Here is a 16,148-nt window from a genome sequence, read left to right as displayed (position 1 = left end):
AGAATCTGACCATTTGCTCCTATCTACATCACCACACCCAGTCAAAGACCCACAATTCCCTGTAATGGAATGAACACCTTCCCCTTCCTATGTCCCTGTCCCCACAGTGCTGAAGAATAATTCTTTTCTGTTATGTTAGATCATGTCCCTACTCACAACCCTCCAACACCTTCTATGTACCCAGTACAAAAAACCATCAGAAGCCAGGTGCTGGTGGCTCATGCCTCGAGTCCTAACTATTCAGAAGGCTGAGATCTGAGGATTGTGGTTTGAAGCCAGTCTGACAGGACCACTTTAAAAAAACAGAAGTGAAGGGGGCTGGGAAGGTAGCTCAGTGGTAGAGCACTTGCTTTGCATACCTGAGGCCCTGGGTTCCATTCCTCAGCACCACATAAACAAAAAGAAAAAAGCCAGAAGTGGCGCTGTGGCTCAAGTGGTAGAGCGCTAGCCTTGAGCTGAAGAGCTGAGGGACAGCACCCAGGCCCAGAGTTCAGGCCCCACGACAGGACCCAAAACAAAAAACAAAAAAACAGAAGTGGAGCTGTGGCTTGAATGGTAGAACACTAGCATTTAGCAAAAATGCTTAGGGACAGCACTCAGGCCTTGAGTTCAAGCCCCAGGACCAACAAAAACAAACAAAACAAAAAGCCATTCGCCTCGGCCTGGTGGCACAGGCGGCTCATGCCTATAAGCTACTCAGGAGCTGAGATCTGAAGATTGTGATTCAAATCCAGCCTCCAATTAACTACCAAAAAAGTGGAGCTGTGGACCAAATGGTAAAGTGCTAGCCTTGACTAAAAAAGCCAAGTGAAAGTTGGAGGTCCTGAGTTCAATCAAGCTCCAGTACCAGGACACACACACTCATACACACATATACACATACACACACACCACCACCATCACCACCACCAACAACAACAATAACAACAACAACAACAACCCAAACATGTTGAACATTTTAAAAATTGGAGAAGTCAAATAGCCCCTCAGGTATGGAAGATTCATCAGGTACCTTGCAGTACTTACTCTCCAAAAGGATTTGTGCTGCATTTTCTAGTGAAGAGAATAAAGCTCCTCATCCAAGCTCATGCCAGTGCTATGTGAGAGAACTGGGCCTGAACACTCCAATCCCCATGCTGTTTCTTTAAAAAAAAGCAGGAAGATCTGCTTCAGTTGTGAAACAGAATTGCACACACACACACACACACACACACACACACAAACCAGGCCAGAAATCTATTCCTAAAAGCTTCCAGTAAAGCCAAGTTCATGAAGAGATTTTATCAAACTAAGGAAGGTAAGGATAATGAAAGCCAGGTAGGTCCCTTTGGTAGATTCATCTTGACAGCAGTTTTCCTGGCAAATTTATCTCAGTGAATCCATCCAGTTTGGGGCTTCAGAAAACAATTGTTCTAAATGGAATCTGGCCCTTCTAGAGCCATATTTTCTCTTCTTGGCTCCTTGGGATCCTAGATCCTAAAGCAGCACATATGAGTACAATGTACAATCTCAGTACATTGTACTCTTTCCTTTCCTTTCAGCAATGACAAAACTTGTACAAACAAATCATCATCAGAGTACATCCTCCAAACATGGAGAGATGTCTGTGCTTCGGAATTCACAAATATCCATCCAAATCATTGTTTTTGTAACCTTGGACTTTCACATTTAAAATAAACCATGTACTAGACAAAAGAATCCAATTTGGATCTGAGCCTTTTGTGATATTCCCTCCTTCTGGATGGAAAACAAAAGTCATCTTCCTTAAGCATCTAATCCATTTTGGATTCTCCATAAGCTATACTCTCCTGCCTTTCCTGGGTAGAAGTGATCCCTAGTATGTTTCCCAAAGTGAACATCATCCTGGAACTGAAAACCTTTAAGTGCCCAGCACTTGGACAATGTGTTCCCCAGGAGGTGCAAAACCTGAGCTGGAGTCAGTTGACCTCTTGCAGATACCTGGCTTTTCACAGCCATCTTGGTTCTGCAAGTGAGCTGCCATCCCATGGTCCTGAGATCATCTACTCATACTTTGAATGTGGGATGCTAGGGTGGCTACAAGTGGTGGGAATCAGTCAGGATACAAGACAATTTGCTATTATGCAAAAGACAACTCAGACCCTAAGATATGCAGAAGTGGAGTTCACCAAAGTGCAGAATTTGATGGAACAGCAACTTGTGACTGAACTCCAAACACAGATTAGAATAGCAGAGTCTAAAGGGCTAAAGCCAAAGCGATATCCCAGGAAGGCAAGTGTGGGGTTCAAGGTGAGTGGAGGAGACAGAAGGGAAAGGTTTTACTGCTCTGGGAGTCTGAAGCCCCACACATATACAGAGCATGGACTAAGCTGCAGAGAATGACCATCAGCCAGAGCAGAAACAAAAATCCATAACTTAATACTCATAGCCCAATATTCATTCATTCATTCGTTCATTCATTCAATAAACATGTGCTTTCCTCTACATCCTTCTGTTCTTCCAGTCCAAACTCCCCATGGCAGCCACAGAGGTACCTCTAAAATTCCACTGTGCTTATTTACCACTGACAGAGGAGAAAGGACTGAGAATGGACTCAGCCCCTTCCCATTTCCCTTTTCCCAGCTCTGTTTTCTTCTTAGACACTTCCTCTGCTTCTGCTTTGCCAGGAGCCTTCTGCAAAGGGACCAAGGGCCACACTTTCCATCTCTACCTCTGAAAGTCAAAAGTACCATCTTCAATGTCAAGGCCGCTCTGTACGCCCTCCACTCCATGCCTTTACCCCACCTGCCAATGGCACCTTCCCTGCTAAGTCCATCTCTGGCAATACCCTCTCCCCACACCAGACAGTCAGCTAGAAAACGATGGACATACCCCCAGAAGCCGACTTGACCTCCTTGTTCACAAGGCAAAGCTCAACATCTAAAAGAAGCGAAGAACAACTCAGGGACTCAAAAATCAGTGAGAAAACTCCAAGTACCCAAGTTTTTCCTTTGTAGGCCTGGGATGGTCAAGGTGCTCCACCACCCAGCACTTGACATTTGGAAAGTAAGTCATTTCCTCTGGGGAAAAAATATACTAGCCTAAAAAGTTCACTTAGGAAGATGGATTGGGAGGAGATTTCTTTTCTGAGTTATAGATATATTTAAAGAACAAATTTCCCAATGATCTAAATTTCATATTGAACTTAGTTTCACATTCAGCACAGCCCTTGTATAGACAAAAAAATAAAACTCTACCCTGACCCCCATGTTATCTGTCAAGATAGGATTTGATCCAGATACACACACACACACACACACACACACACACACACACACACACACACACACACACACACACACTTATATTGTACAATAGTGAGGTTATTTCCTCACATGGTTACCTATGATGCATCCTGGATGGACATTCTGGGGTTAGGCATGGTAGTGCACACATGTAGTCTCAGCTACTCAGAAGACAGAGATTGGAAGGTAAGATAGTTTCAGGTCAAATTTGAAACTTTTTGGGCAACAGGTTATTGAACAGGTTATTGAGACCCCATCTCAATCAACAAGCAGGTATGGTGAACTACATATAAAATCTCAGCTACATAGGAAGCAAAAGTAGAAGTAACAAGGTCCCAGGTTAGGCCTGGAGGTAAAAATGTGAGACCCTATCTGAAATATAATGAAAGCAAAACAGTCCTGGGGAGTGATTTAAGTGGTAAAGTGCTCATCTGGCAAGTGTGCGGCCTTGAGGTCAAACCTCAGTACTGCCCCCTCAAAAAAAAAAAAAAGTACATTCTGACTCCACTTCAGCTCGAAGTTAGAAACAAGCTTTCTAAAACATTCCCAGTGAAATTTGAGATTCACTGTCTTAAATAGCAAAAACAAAAAGAAATAAAGACAAATTAGCGCATGTGAAATATAAGTTTTAGACTTCTCCCAAATGCCTATAACTTCCCTTTAAAAATACTCCATGATGATATGTGTAAAAGACTGTTAGTGTGATTTAAACATGGGATCAATGACAAGAACACTAATTCCCCACAACCTAAGATTAATGTGTTCTAGGGAAAAGATAGTGCCCAGCCTGCCTGTGGTAAGCAGAGTGCAGAAGAGCAAAGGTGATCAGGGATGGCAGGCCCCTCCCACTGGTCCCTTTAAAGACACACTGGGGCTGCAACCAGCCGTCTATGTGCCTGGGTAGAAGGCAGAGTAGGAGGGATGCTGAGGGCACCCCAGTTTGGAGGGGATGTCTATACTCCTCTACACATGTGTATGCTTCAGACAATGCTCACCATGCCTCCTCAACTTACTTTAAGGCATTCACAAGTGCCAGTCCTTTTCAGGTCATGGGTTCAATGCTCTCAAACCCCTTTAAGGGCTACACTAGAGGACATAGACAGCTGACCATAGCTGATCTAAAAAAGAGGTTGCAGTGTGGCACAGAATGAAGACAACAGCAGGTCAAAAGCACAGAATGAGGCAGAGTTCCCAACAGAATGCTGGGCTCCAGGCTCCCTATCTGGAATGCTAGTGTTTGCCCATTTGGGCTCCAGGCTCATGCTCACCAATTAGGGAGAGTCCACCCTTACTATATCCATGATGCTGTGGGACATGAGACATCCTGGCCCCACCTGATCCCTATTTATCCCAGCCTGAACTCTCTAGGTGATCTGCCACTCTGTCCCATCGTCTAGTACTTGCCAGGCAAGGAGGGTTTCATCTTGGTCACCAGACACCCTGCTTCTCCTGCTGGGTAACTGTTTATCTACTCTGAGTCCCAACCTGCGAGCTATCTGCAGCTTATCACAAATCATACCTCATCGCTCTCCTTGACTGTGGTAGCAGATTCCATTTTGGCTTTCCTGCTTCCAGCCTCCATTACACTTACCGGAGAATGCTACCTGAACAATCTTCTTAAGGCATAACTTTGATCAGATTGTCAACATAGTCTAAACTTCTTTACGGTCACCTTTATTGTTTACAGAGAAAACTTGAGATCCCTCAAAAAAGACATACAAGTTCTTACATGATCCAGGCACACCTTTCAAGTTTCACCACCCACCGAAACCCTTCATGAATCCTGCGGCCATCCAGTGTTCAAGCCACACCAAATGCCTGCTTATCTCCAGAGCCTGGCACACACCAACTTCCTGCCTGTATTCAAACTGTTCTTCCCATGCCTCCGTCCACCTCTGTACTCATTGAAATCCCATCATTCCTTGCAATCCAAGATAAATACCACCTCCTCCATGAAGCCTTTGAGACACCTCAGTGGGAAGTAACAGCTCTTTTCTCTCTACCTCTTGTACTTGCTTTCCTCAAAATAGCTCTGCACTTCAGTAAGGTTTGTCCCATTTTAAACCCTCTCTTGAATGTAAACTCCTTGAAATCAAGACCATGCATTATTATTCAGCTGCAACTGCCAACCTGATGTGCGTAGTTATTAAATCTTTGCTGGATCTGAGCTGAACTAGAAAATAAAATTAGGAAGTAAAGTTCAGGGTCATTTTTTTAGAAGAGCAGGCCTAGGCATATGTCTTCTGCAAAACCTGCTCAACCTCAAAAATGAGCTGAGGGTGAAGAATTTGGAGTCTCTAGACCTGGCTGCACCCCAAGGGCTCACTTTTAATCCCCAGCTGTCTCCAGCCTTGCACTGGGGTATCTGGGGTATTAAGTTGCAATGAAACAACAGTCAGACAGAATCTTGACACACGACAAAGTGTCCAAACTACAGGTCACCTTGGTGCTAAGTTGCCTACACACTGATGCCACCAGTGCATGATCCAGACACTTGGGTGTCTGTCATTCCCCACCTTCAGAGCAGACCCTTCCTAAATGAGGCTCCCCTTAAGAGCAGGGGACAGGGAGAATCTGCCATGGCCATAGGCTTCAACTAACAGTGTCAAGTCTAAGAAGTCATCAAAGTTTGGCTCTGTCCAACATACCCCAAAATCCTTTGGGCATTTTCCTTTTCCCCTTCATTTGGTGTGGTATAAAAAAGGCTCACTGTCAGCTGATGGCCCCTGCTCCTATTCCTGTTCCCTTGAAAACTAGTTTCTCTCCAAACAGGGAGGTGGTGGAAGCCTCTTTGTGTCTTTGGGAAACAGTTACTGGTGGTGTTGGAATCTGCTGTGAGGCTCAGTTTCTTCAGAGGGACTTGTGTTGGAGGTAGGTGAGGAGGTAGGCAGGGTCAAGATGTGGCCCAGCCTTAGGCCTTAGCTACTCAAGATACCTGGCTCAGGACTGGGCTTCAAGACACTTGGGACCCACTCTATGTGACCACTACTGTCTTCACTGTTTAGGGCAAAAGGAAAAAAAATATTTTCAGGACTTGGCTTCTACACATGGCCTAGGAGGCTTATAGAGTGCCCACACACTCTTGTGTAGCTAAGTTACTGGGTAATCAAATAGAATGCAGTTCACTAAGAAGGTCATGTGGCTGCCACTTAATTCCACTAAAATCCCACCAACAACCAGGGCTTCATGGAAACCTCTGACAAATAGTGATCATATACTATTATGGGTTGAATTGTGTCACCCCAAAACTCATGTGTAGAATTCCTAACCCCCAATTCTTGAGAATGTGGCCTTATTTGGAAATAGGGTTGCTGCAGATTTGCAGATGTAATTAGTTAGATGAAGTCATTAGGGTGGGCCCTAATCCAGTATAAGTATTAGTTAAAAAAGGAAATTTGAACACAGAGATGTACATGCAGCGAGAGTACAATGTGAAGAGACTCAGGCAGAAGACACCATCTACATATGAAGCAGAGGGCCTGAACATAACCTTCCCTTAAAATGAACCAAACTTGAGTCAGGTGCAATGGCACATCTCTGTAGACGCAAACATGCAGGAGGCAGAGATAGGAAGACCAAGGTTCAAGGACAGTCTAAAGCAAAAAGTTAAAGCCCTATCTCAAAAAAAACAGTCCAGGGGTGACACTGTCCAAAAAGAAATGCACTCACTGCCTGACTTATGAAACTGTAACCCTTCTGTACGTAACCTTTATAATAACAATTAAACATATATGTTAACAACAACAACAACAGAAGCCAGGCCCTGGTGACTCATACCTATAATCCTAGTTACTCAGGAGGCTAAGATCTAAGGATCCTGGTTCAAAGCCAACCTTGGCAAAAAAAGTCCATGAGACTTATCTCCAATAAACTACTCAGAAAAAGCCAGAAGTAGCACTATGGCTCACGTAGTAGCCATAGTGCCTTTAGCACAAAGAGGCTCACGGACAATGCCTGGATCCTAAGTTCAAGCCTCAGGACCAGAAAAAATAAAAATAAAATTTAAATTTAAAAGAAAATAGTCCAGGTAGCCTAGAGATATGGCTCAAGTGGAAATGGACCTAGAAAATGGGAGGCCTTGAACTCACCCCAGTAGCACAAAACAAAGACAAACAACAACAAAAACAAACAAACAAACAGAACCTGGAATATCTTGGCTTCAAACTTCTAGCCCTCAGAAGGGGAAGACAACAAATTCCTGTGGTTATATCAGCTCTAATATAGTCCTAATACATGTTAAAAATCCTCAGTACAAATCATGCTTTAACTATCCTTATAGAAATACTTTTATTTGTCCTCAGTTTCCAAACAAGGAATCTAAAGTTCTGAAAGGTGAAGAAACTTGCCCAGGTATTAAGTGGTTGTTCTAGTTTGAATATGAAATGTCTCCCATGAGCTCATGTTATTTGAAGGCTTGATCCCCAGCTGGTGGTGCTATTTTGGGAGGTTCTGGAAACTTTAGGAGGTGGAACTTAGCTGGAGGTAGATCACTAGGGGTGTTCCCTTGAGGGCTGTGTCTTGTCTCAGGCCTTTCTCTACTTTTTCTCTATCTGCTTCCTGTCCACCATGAGTGATCAGCTTGCCCCTCTCCCTCCCCCACCCCACATCCTGACACCATATTCTGCCTCATGACAGGCCCAAAATCAACAGAGCTGCGACTATAACCGAAATCTCTGAAACCATGAAGCAAAATACATCTTTCCTCATTTTAAGTTGTTCTATAAGGTATTTTATAACAGAGACAAAAAAAAAGTCTGACTAATACAGTTCCCAAGCCATTATTTGAATTCTCCTCCTCCATGTCGGCACCTCTGTTCTGGTCCCTTCTCTACACCACCTATTCTGCCTCAAACTTTTGTGCCCTAAACTTGAGTGTGCTATACTTTCCTAATACTTTCTTTGTGTGGACACGCTCAGTATACTTGTCAACACAAACGGGCTTCCTGCTCATGCTACACAGGACAGTGTGACGGTTCCTAGAGAGCCGCACAGGAGCTAGAATGGCCAGCAGGCCAGTAAAGGGTGTCAGTAAGAAAGAATATGGTAAAGTCAGTATACATAGATTGTGCAAGTCAACAGGTAGAATGCAGCCCTGAGGAGGAAGGGAATCTAGGAGAATCTAGGGCAAGCCAGAAACAGATGGGCAATTCTGTTGAATGGAGCCTGGGGTCGAATCGTTAAACAGAAGAGGCAAAAATGTAGAATCAGGGGCCCTGATTCTGAAGCTTCAGTTCAAAGTCAAAATTATAGCAGCACTAGCTAGTAGGTTGGGGGAGGGGTAGAGATGCTGGCCCCAAATCAGAAGGAACTGTGTCAGAAGCTAGTTCCTAGGCAATGACCTTGGTGGGACAAGATAGGGAGGAAAAGAAGTGAAGAGGATCAGTCAAGACTTTTAGCTGCTTTTAGGCAAAATGTGCCCCCCTTCATTTCTCTTCTATTCTGGGCCCCTGAGTTCCTGCCAGATAACACACCAACAGGCCCTTCAAAAGTCCCCAGCCACTTTCCAAGAGTTCCAGTCATTATCAGCTAGCTGCCATTGATTCCTCATGAGTGTGGGGATCTCAGATACCAGCTTACAGGATCACCAGATGAGGCTGAGGCCAGCCTTCAGGAAGCCGCAGACAAAGGACTTCCTTCTTCTCTCAGCTCTGCTCACCCAGCCTTCCAACATACCATGTTTTTCTCAAGTATGTATGCCTACCTTTAGTGAGGCATGATTCTGAGGAAGCTTCTGGATTCAGCCAGAAATACTCCTTAGCCAGTCAGGAACACTGGCAGTGAGGACATGGAGAGTAGGTCACAGATTCCACAGTCATACTGTGGCTTCCCTCATGTCACAGCCACTCTCTAGCCACAAGTCCTGACCTCCAAGCTTGGCAGTCCCATTGACCTGTGAGCTAAGCTGGAGACTAGAGCCAGTTCCGCCTCCTTGGCATCGGAACAAAGCACACAAACTAGCACATCACAGGCTTCCCTGTTTGGGTGCTGATCTATAGACTTCAGGCAAATCATCTCAATTCTCAGGTTCTAGAAATGTGTGTGTGTGTGCGTGCACGCGCATGTGTGCGCACGCATGCACTGTTCCTGAGACTTGAACTCCAGGCTTTCTCCCTTCTCTTTTTGACTCAAGACTGGCATACTACCACTGGAGCTATGGCTCCACTTCTGGCTTTTTGCTGGTTATTTGGAGCTAAGAATCTTTCCAACTTTACTGCCTGGGCTAGCTTCAAACCTCCATCTTCAAATCTTGGCCTCTTGAGTAGCTGGGATTATGGGCTGGAGCCACTAATGCCTGGTTTAAATGTACATCTTAAACTGGAGTTTTCCCCACACAGGGAAACTGAAGTAGAGGCATACTTCAAACAGCTCTTTGGGATAACAACTTAACAATGTCTCAACAGCCACAGAGAAATTCCCACACTTCAACCAGCCATCACATCTTGTTGATTTCATTCTAAGGAAACTTTCCATTGTCACGATAAACTTACTGAGGACATGCAGCTTTGGGGAGGGGTCACATAAAAGAACACTCATATTCCATCTTGTCAGAAACCTCTTCAAAAAAAAAAAAAAAGAAACCTCTTACTTCCCCTGTTCTCCCTCCACTCCAGCTATGCCTGGCTTAAGGCATATTTTATTTTTATTTATTTTTATTTTTATTTTTTTTGGGGGGTGGAGGTCCGGTCATGGGGCCTGAACTCTGGGCCTGGGTGCTGTCCCTCAGCTCTTCAGCTCAAGGCTAGCGCTCTACCACTTGAGCCACAGCGCCACTTCTGGCTTTTTTCTTTTTGCTTATGTGGTGCTGAGGAATTGAACCCAGGGCCTCAGGCATGCAAGGCAAGCGCTCTACCACTGAGCCACCTTCCCAGCCCCCCGGCTTTTTTCTTATGTGGTGCTAAGGAATCGAACCCAGGGCCTCGAGCATGCAAGGCAAGCACTCTACCACTGAGCCACCTTCCCAGCCCTTAATGCATATTTTAAATGCTACCCAGCCCTCACAGCTCCCTCCTTAGCTCTTCACCCCAGCTTTCCATGGGCTCAGCTGCACAGAGCCTCCATTCCATGGAAGGCAAGACAGGTTATTTCACACATTTCTTTCTTCCCTGAGAGACAGGGGAAACAGACAGGGAAGCAACTAGGTCTGTATGGCCTGATATGGAAAAAGATGTCTGAATTTTATTTTTTATTTTTTTGTCAAATGCAGGCAAAAAACCCACCAAGTTGAAGGTCAGTATGTAAACAGAATTCTTGCATATTCACAAGGTCTGGCTAGTCACAGCTGTTACCTATAATGGAGAAAAGAGATTGAGGAGAGCATTTGCTCTTTTCTGTTGTTATTGTTGGTTGTGGGGCTTGAACTCAGGGCCTGGGTGCTGTCTCTGAGCTTTTTCACTTAAGGCTAGACTCTACCACTTTGAGCCACAGCTCCACTTCCAGCATTATGGTGGTTAATTAGAGGTAAGAGTCTCATGGACATTTCTGGCCAGGCTGGCTTTGAACTGCTATCCTCAGATCTCAGCCACCTGAATATCTAGGATTACAGGCATGAGCCACCAGCACCTGGCTGCCTTAAAAAAAAAAAAAAAAAGCAGCTTTAAATAGTTTTACAATGGGATTTCAATTCAACATGTCAGTTTATGAAAACAATTTTAATCAATGTCACCTCTTCCATTATTCTTTCCCATCTCTCCCAACCCTATCTAAAGTTAACAGATTCATTTTTTACATACGAACCTTGAATTTTATATTTTTATTCCACATAACAGTGTTATTTGACAACTAAACTCCCTTGTACTATTGATGCGTGCTAACAGAACAATGATAACAACAACAAAACAACAACCGTAGTTTTAAATAAGATTTTTCTGTTTTCTTGAAACAGAATCTCACGAAGTAGTCCAGGCAGAACTTTTCTTGTAGCCTGGGCTGGAAATAGTTTTTGCAATGCAAATATATTAATTATACAATTTTTTAAAAGATCAAGGATTTCAGTTTGGGAAAGCTAGCCAAGAAATGTCAAGGGCCCACCTTCTCAAAGAAGGAAGCTTAACCTTCAGCTGACCTGCTGGGTGAGGCTAGGTGTTTATTCACCCTCCCTCAACTGGGAGGCATTGTTGGAAGAGTTGCTTGATGCACTTCCACTCAATGTTCCTACATTACTGCTGGTCAGTGACCTGTTATAATGTTTGGTGTGGCCTTTCCAAGCCTCCTTCCTACAGCCAGTACCGTGGTGGTCCAAGCCTGAAGACTGATCCTCGATGGCTCCCTTCTAAGTCAAAGACTCTGGATTCACTGATCACAGGGTCCCCTCTGAACAGGAGAGTGAGAGGACTATGAACTGCTGATGTCCTTCCTTGCCTAACCACAACCAGTGACCTTGTATGAGAACAGGAAGGCCTAGTCCCAGTTCTGTGAGTCAGGTTGTTTTTTTTGGGGGGGGGTGGAAAGGGGGGGTTCCGGTCATGGGGCCTGAACTCTGGGCCTGGGCGCTGTCCCTAAGCTCTTCAACTCAAGGCTAGTGTTCTACCACTTGAGCCACAGCACCACTTCCGGCTTTTTTCTTTTTGCTTATGTGGTGCTGAGGAATCAAACCCAGGGCCTCAGGCATGCAAGGAAAGTGCTCTACCCCTGAGCCACCTTCCCAGCCCTTGGCCTAGTCCCAGTTCTACCTGTCCTAACTTCTTTCCTCCACCAAGCCTCAGGATGGGTACTGGTTACTGGCAAGAGGCTTCAGCTCTGGCCACTTGGGCCTCTCCAGTGTCACTTCTATCTCATGCCATTCACTAGAAGCAAATCAATATTCCAGTCCAAACCAGAAGCGAGAGGAACTGGCTCTACTTTGTGTGTGTGTGTGGGGGGGGGGTCAGTTGTGAGGCTTGAATTTAGGGCCTGGGTGCTGTCCCTGAGCGCTTTTGCTCAAGCCTAGTTCTCTACCCCTTTGAACTACAGCACCACTTCCAGTTTTCTAGTGGTTACTTGGAGATAAGAGTCTCATAGAGGGGCTGGGAAGGTGGCTCAGTGGTAGAGTGCTTGCCTTGCATGTGTGAGGCCCTGGATTCGATTCCTCAGCACCACATAAACAAAAAGAAAAAAGCCAGAAGTGGCGTTGTGGCTCAAGTGGTAGAGTGCTAGCCTTGAGCTGAAGAGCTGAGGGACAGCGCACAGGCCCAGAGTTCAGGCCTCATGACTGGATCCAAAAAAAAATAGAGTCTCATAGACTTTGCTGCCTAGGCTGGCTTTGAGCCTGTATCCTCAGATCTCCTGAGTAGCTAGAATTACAGGCATGAGCCATGAGCACCCAGCTGGTCTCTACTTTTTGAAAAGATAAGTACCAAAGGATCTGTGGGCATATTTTAAAACCCCCTCAGTTATTACCTATCAAGTCTTGTACTAGGTGCTAATGACATAGAAACAAGTCATACACAAATTCCTGCCCTTAAGAAACTCTCAGCTTAAAAAGAAGACATGTTTTCCTGGACTACAATAAACCGGGGATCTCAGAGGAGAGTATTATCTACAGGAGGAGGAGGGGATAGAGAGGGGAGGATCAGAGAGGAGAGGCATTTCCTATGGGTCTTGGAATAGGAGTAGGAGTGTGTTAGGTAAGCTGGAAGGTGCTCAAGACCCATTCCAACCTCCTCTAGTGTACTTTCTGTGCTGTAGAAACTGATAAGATAAAACTACATTTTCCAGATTCCCAGCAGGCAACCTCCTGCACAAGATCTTGGTTCTACCAGTAATCTGGGTTAAAACAAGACCAGGTGAGGGCCAAGCTCCTATCTCTCACACTGTTCCTGCTCACAAGGAGACATCTGCTTTTTCTGCAGCACAGGCGGCAGTGGCCCCAGCATTCAAGCATTTGTTTTGTGCAGAGGAAGTGTGGGTGTACTGGTGTGAGGAGACTGTGGAGGTGTGGCTCCATGATGGCAGTTATACACACTGACACCTGAGAGTATAAAGTTCTCAGCCCTCCCAGAACCCAATTGAGAGAATAAGGGGGAGACTCAGGGCCCACAGACAGTGAATTCCTTCCTCCCATGTCTCCTTTGAAGCTCTTTCTTAGCCTTCAGTGGGAAGGAGCTGACCCTCCACAACCATCTGTAGGTGATCTTGGAAGTGGTGAAATTTTGGAGCATCAGAACCACAATTGAGAGTTCAAACCATTCTGCTTGCCCAATCAATGACTCCAAGTTAAGAAAAAAAAACATAAAATGCCAACAAAAATTCATCTGGCCCTCCGCAATCTCTTATTGTCTCCTCCACTGACCTCATCCACACACCCCTCGGCAAAGCTGTCAGCCACATGGAAGTGTTGCTGGATTCGTTGAAGAAATAAATAGGGGAACATGAGAAAGTTCACAAACTCAGCAGTTGTCAGAGACTCAGCTTTTCTTGACTGGTATTTGTCTGTGATTTCTGGGCCAAGATATATGAGTTAGAATGGGCAGAGAGATGTGGTCTCATGATAGGGTTTTATGGCTCGTGTCCTCCATCTCTGAGGCATCAACATCACATGCTGGCTACATGAGGCACTCCTTCTTATACACGTGCACACTGGACACTCTCAGGAGCCTGCAGCCCCTATTTTCATTTGATAGATATTTGCATTGTAAGAGACAGCAAGCTGGATCAACTTAGCCAGTTAACCAGAGCAGGGCAGGGTGTCCTGGGGAAGGAACTATAAACATGCACTCTTTGGATGGCCCTTGATGAATGCATCTTAAAGCCAGACACCAATTCTAGGTTTCATCCATGGCCTATAAGCTGGAGATCACCATGTAAGCCTCCATGTAAGTCTGGCATGAGGAAGAAATGGATTTCACTTTAGAAAGATGATTTTTTTTTGGTATGTAAGAAAAGCAACAAGGTCTCTTTGTACAGATTCTTTTTTTATTTGAAAATGCTAAAGAGGGATTACAGTTACATAAGTCAGACAAAGAGTACATTTCCTTTTGGATACTGTCACCCCTTCTCTTGCTCTCCCTTTGTGCAGATTCTAAATATGTTCTAGGTCCTAAACTCCTCCAAGGATAGGGCTATAGTTCTGGGTAGTCTCCTTAGCCAAAAAAAAAAAATCCTGCATGGTGGCACCTACAACACATAGCACTTGCAAGTAGTAACTTGAGAGACTGAAAGGTGAATCAACCCAGGCCTCTGTCTCCCAAGGGCCAACTGTCTTGTGAGAAGGTAGACAAGGACAGCAAGTAAAAGTGAGAAGGGAGCTGTGTGCTTGCGGTTCACACCTGTAATCCTAGCTAGTCAGGAGACAGATCTGAGAATCATGGCTTGAAGCCAACCCAGAAAACAAAGTCTGTGAGACTCTTATCTCCAATTAACCGCCAAAAAGCCAGACATAGAGGTGTAGCTCAAATGGCAAAGTACTGACCTTCAGCACAAAAGCTCAGGGACAATGCCCAGACCCTGAGTTCAAGCCCCAGGACTGGCACATACGTGCGTGTGCGCGCGCACACACACACACACACACACAAAGGTGAAAAGGGACCATTGCTTCAAGCTCTAAAGCACTTGAATAGTCTGAACATTAGGGAGACAGAAATGAGGTTGTAAAGGTCAAGAGTTCCACTGAGAATGAAGGAACTGGTCCTATATGCCATTTGTGTTTTACTCTGAACCCTACTAAGGGACCCTGTGCTTGACTTCCAATGAGATGAACTTCTGAATCCAAGGGACTGAAGAACTCAACATCCTCACCAGGATTTCTCCTGGCTCTCTGGGAGACCCTGTGGTCTCCAGGCCCTTCTACCTCCTTCAACTACAGCTTCCTCTCACACTTCCATCCCTGTACCTCCTTCACTTCAGCATGAAATTCAGCCACTCCTATGGATTCAATGACTAAACAAAGAAGTCAGCCATGCCATGTATTTATCCAGTGGAAAACATGGGCCAGGGGTGTTTGGCCCTCGGCCATCCCTTCTGCCTTCTCTATATTTTTGTCTGTGCTCCTCTCTTTTCTCAGGAGCAACTGTAAAAAGTTCCCCCAAGGATTTGTGTGAGCTGCTGTTTAGGCCTGGGGGTAAGGGCATGGCCAGGCCCGTAACAAATTATGACCAGGCATCCTTCCAAGTTATCTGTGAGGATTCCAGCAATACAAAATAAATAAATAATAAAATTTAAAAATCTCTCTGCCCCATTTGGATTGGTTAGCTGAAAACATATCTATCCTAGCTGTAGTCACTAAGCATGGATTTATGACAAGGTATTAAGTGTCTTAGAGAACTATGAGAAGGGATTTAGGTTGAGCTTTCAAGCAAGGCTCCCCAAAGGAGACCTGGCCCACCAAGACAGTCCCAGGGTTGCCTCTGGCCAGGATGCAGCCAATGCTGTTTCTACCAAAAAGCCCTCAACAGGATGGACTTCCTTGTCTCCCAGTCCCTGAGAGGCCAGTGACAGGAGTCTGGTGTTCCCAGAGAAAAGCCAGTCAGTCCTCCACTTCAAGGACAGCAGCAAGAGCAGGAATACAAACATGCATGGTTTCTGCTAGCTTCTGCCCACATCCTCCACAGTGCATTGGGATCCCTTCCAGAGGTCTAGGAAAGGTTGTTTTCAGTTCTCCAGACATCGCAATACTGGACAGCCCACCAGGAAGCAGATGGAATGAAGGCTGACTACCCATTTATTGTGTCTGTACAAACCACACCATGTCCTTTTGAATAGGAGGAGGAAGGAAAGGGGTAGAAGGAAAAGAGCTTGTTTTTATTAGGCAACTACTGTATAATTATTAACTTGTATCTGTCACTTCTTTAACTCCTGTAACACACTTCAGGTAGTATTATCCCCAGGCATGCGCTCTAAGGCGTAAGGTGGCCAGTGGTCAGGTCGGGTCAGATGCTCCTGAGACAATAGAAAGAGGTCCCCATAACAGAT

Source organism: Dipodomys spectabilis, unplaced genomic scaffold (assembly GCF_019054845.1).
Source record: "Dipodomys spectabilis isolate Male_0828 unplaced genomic scaffold, ASM1905484v1 ptg000145l, whole genome shotgun sequence".
In the NCBI taxonomy this organism is placed as follows: Eukaryota; Metazoa; Chordata; class Mammalia; order Rodentia; family Heteromyidae; genus Dipodomys; species Dipodomys spectabilis.
This window is presented reverse-complemented; position numbering follows the sequence as displayed.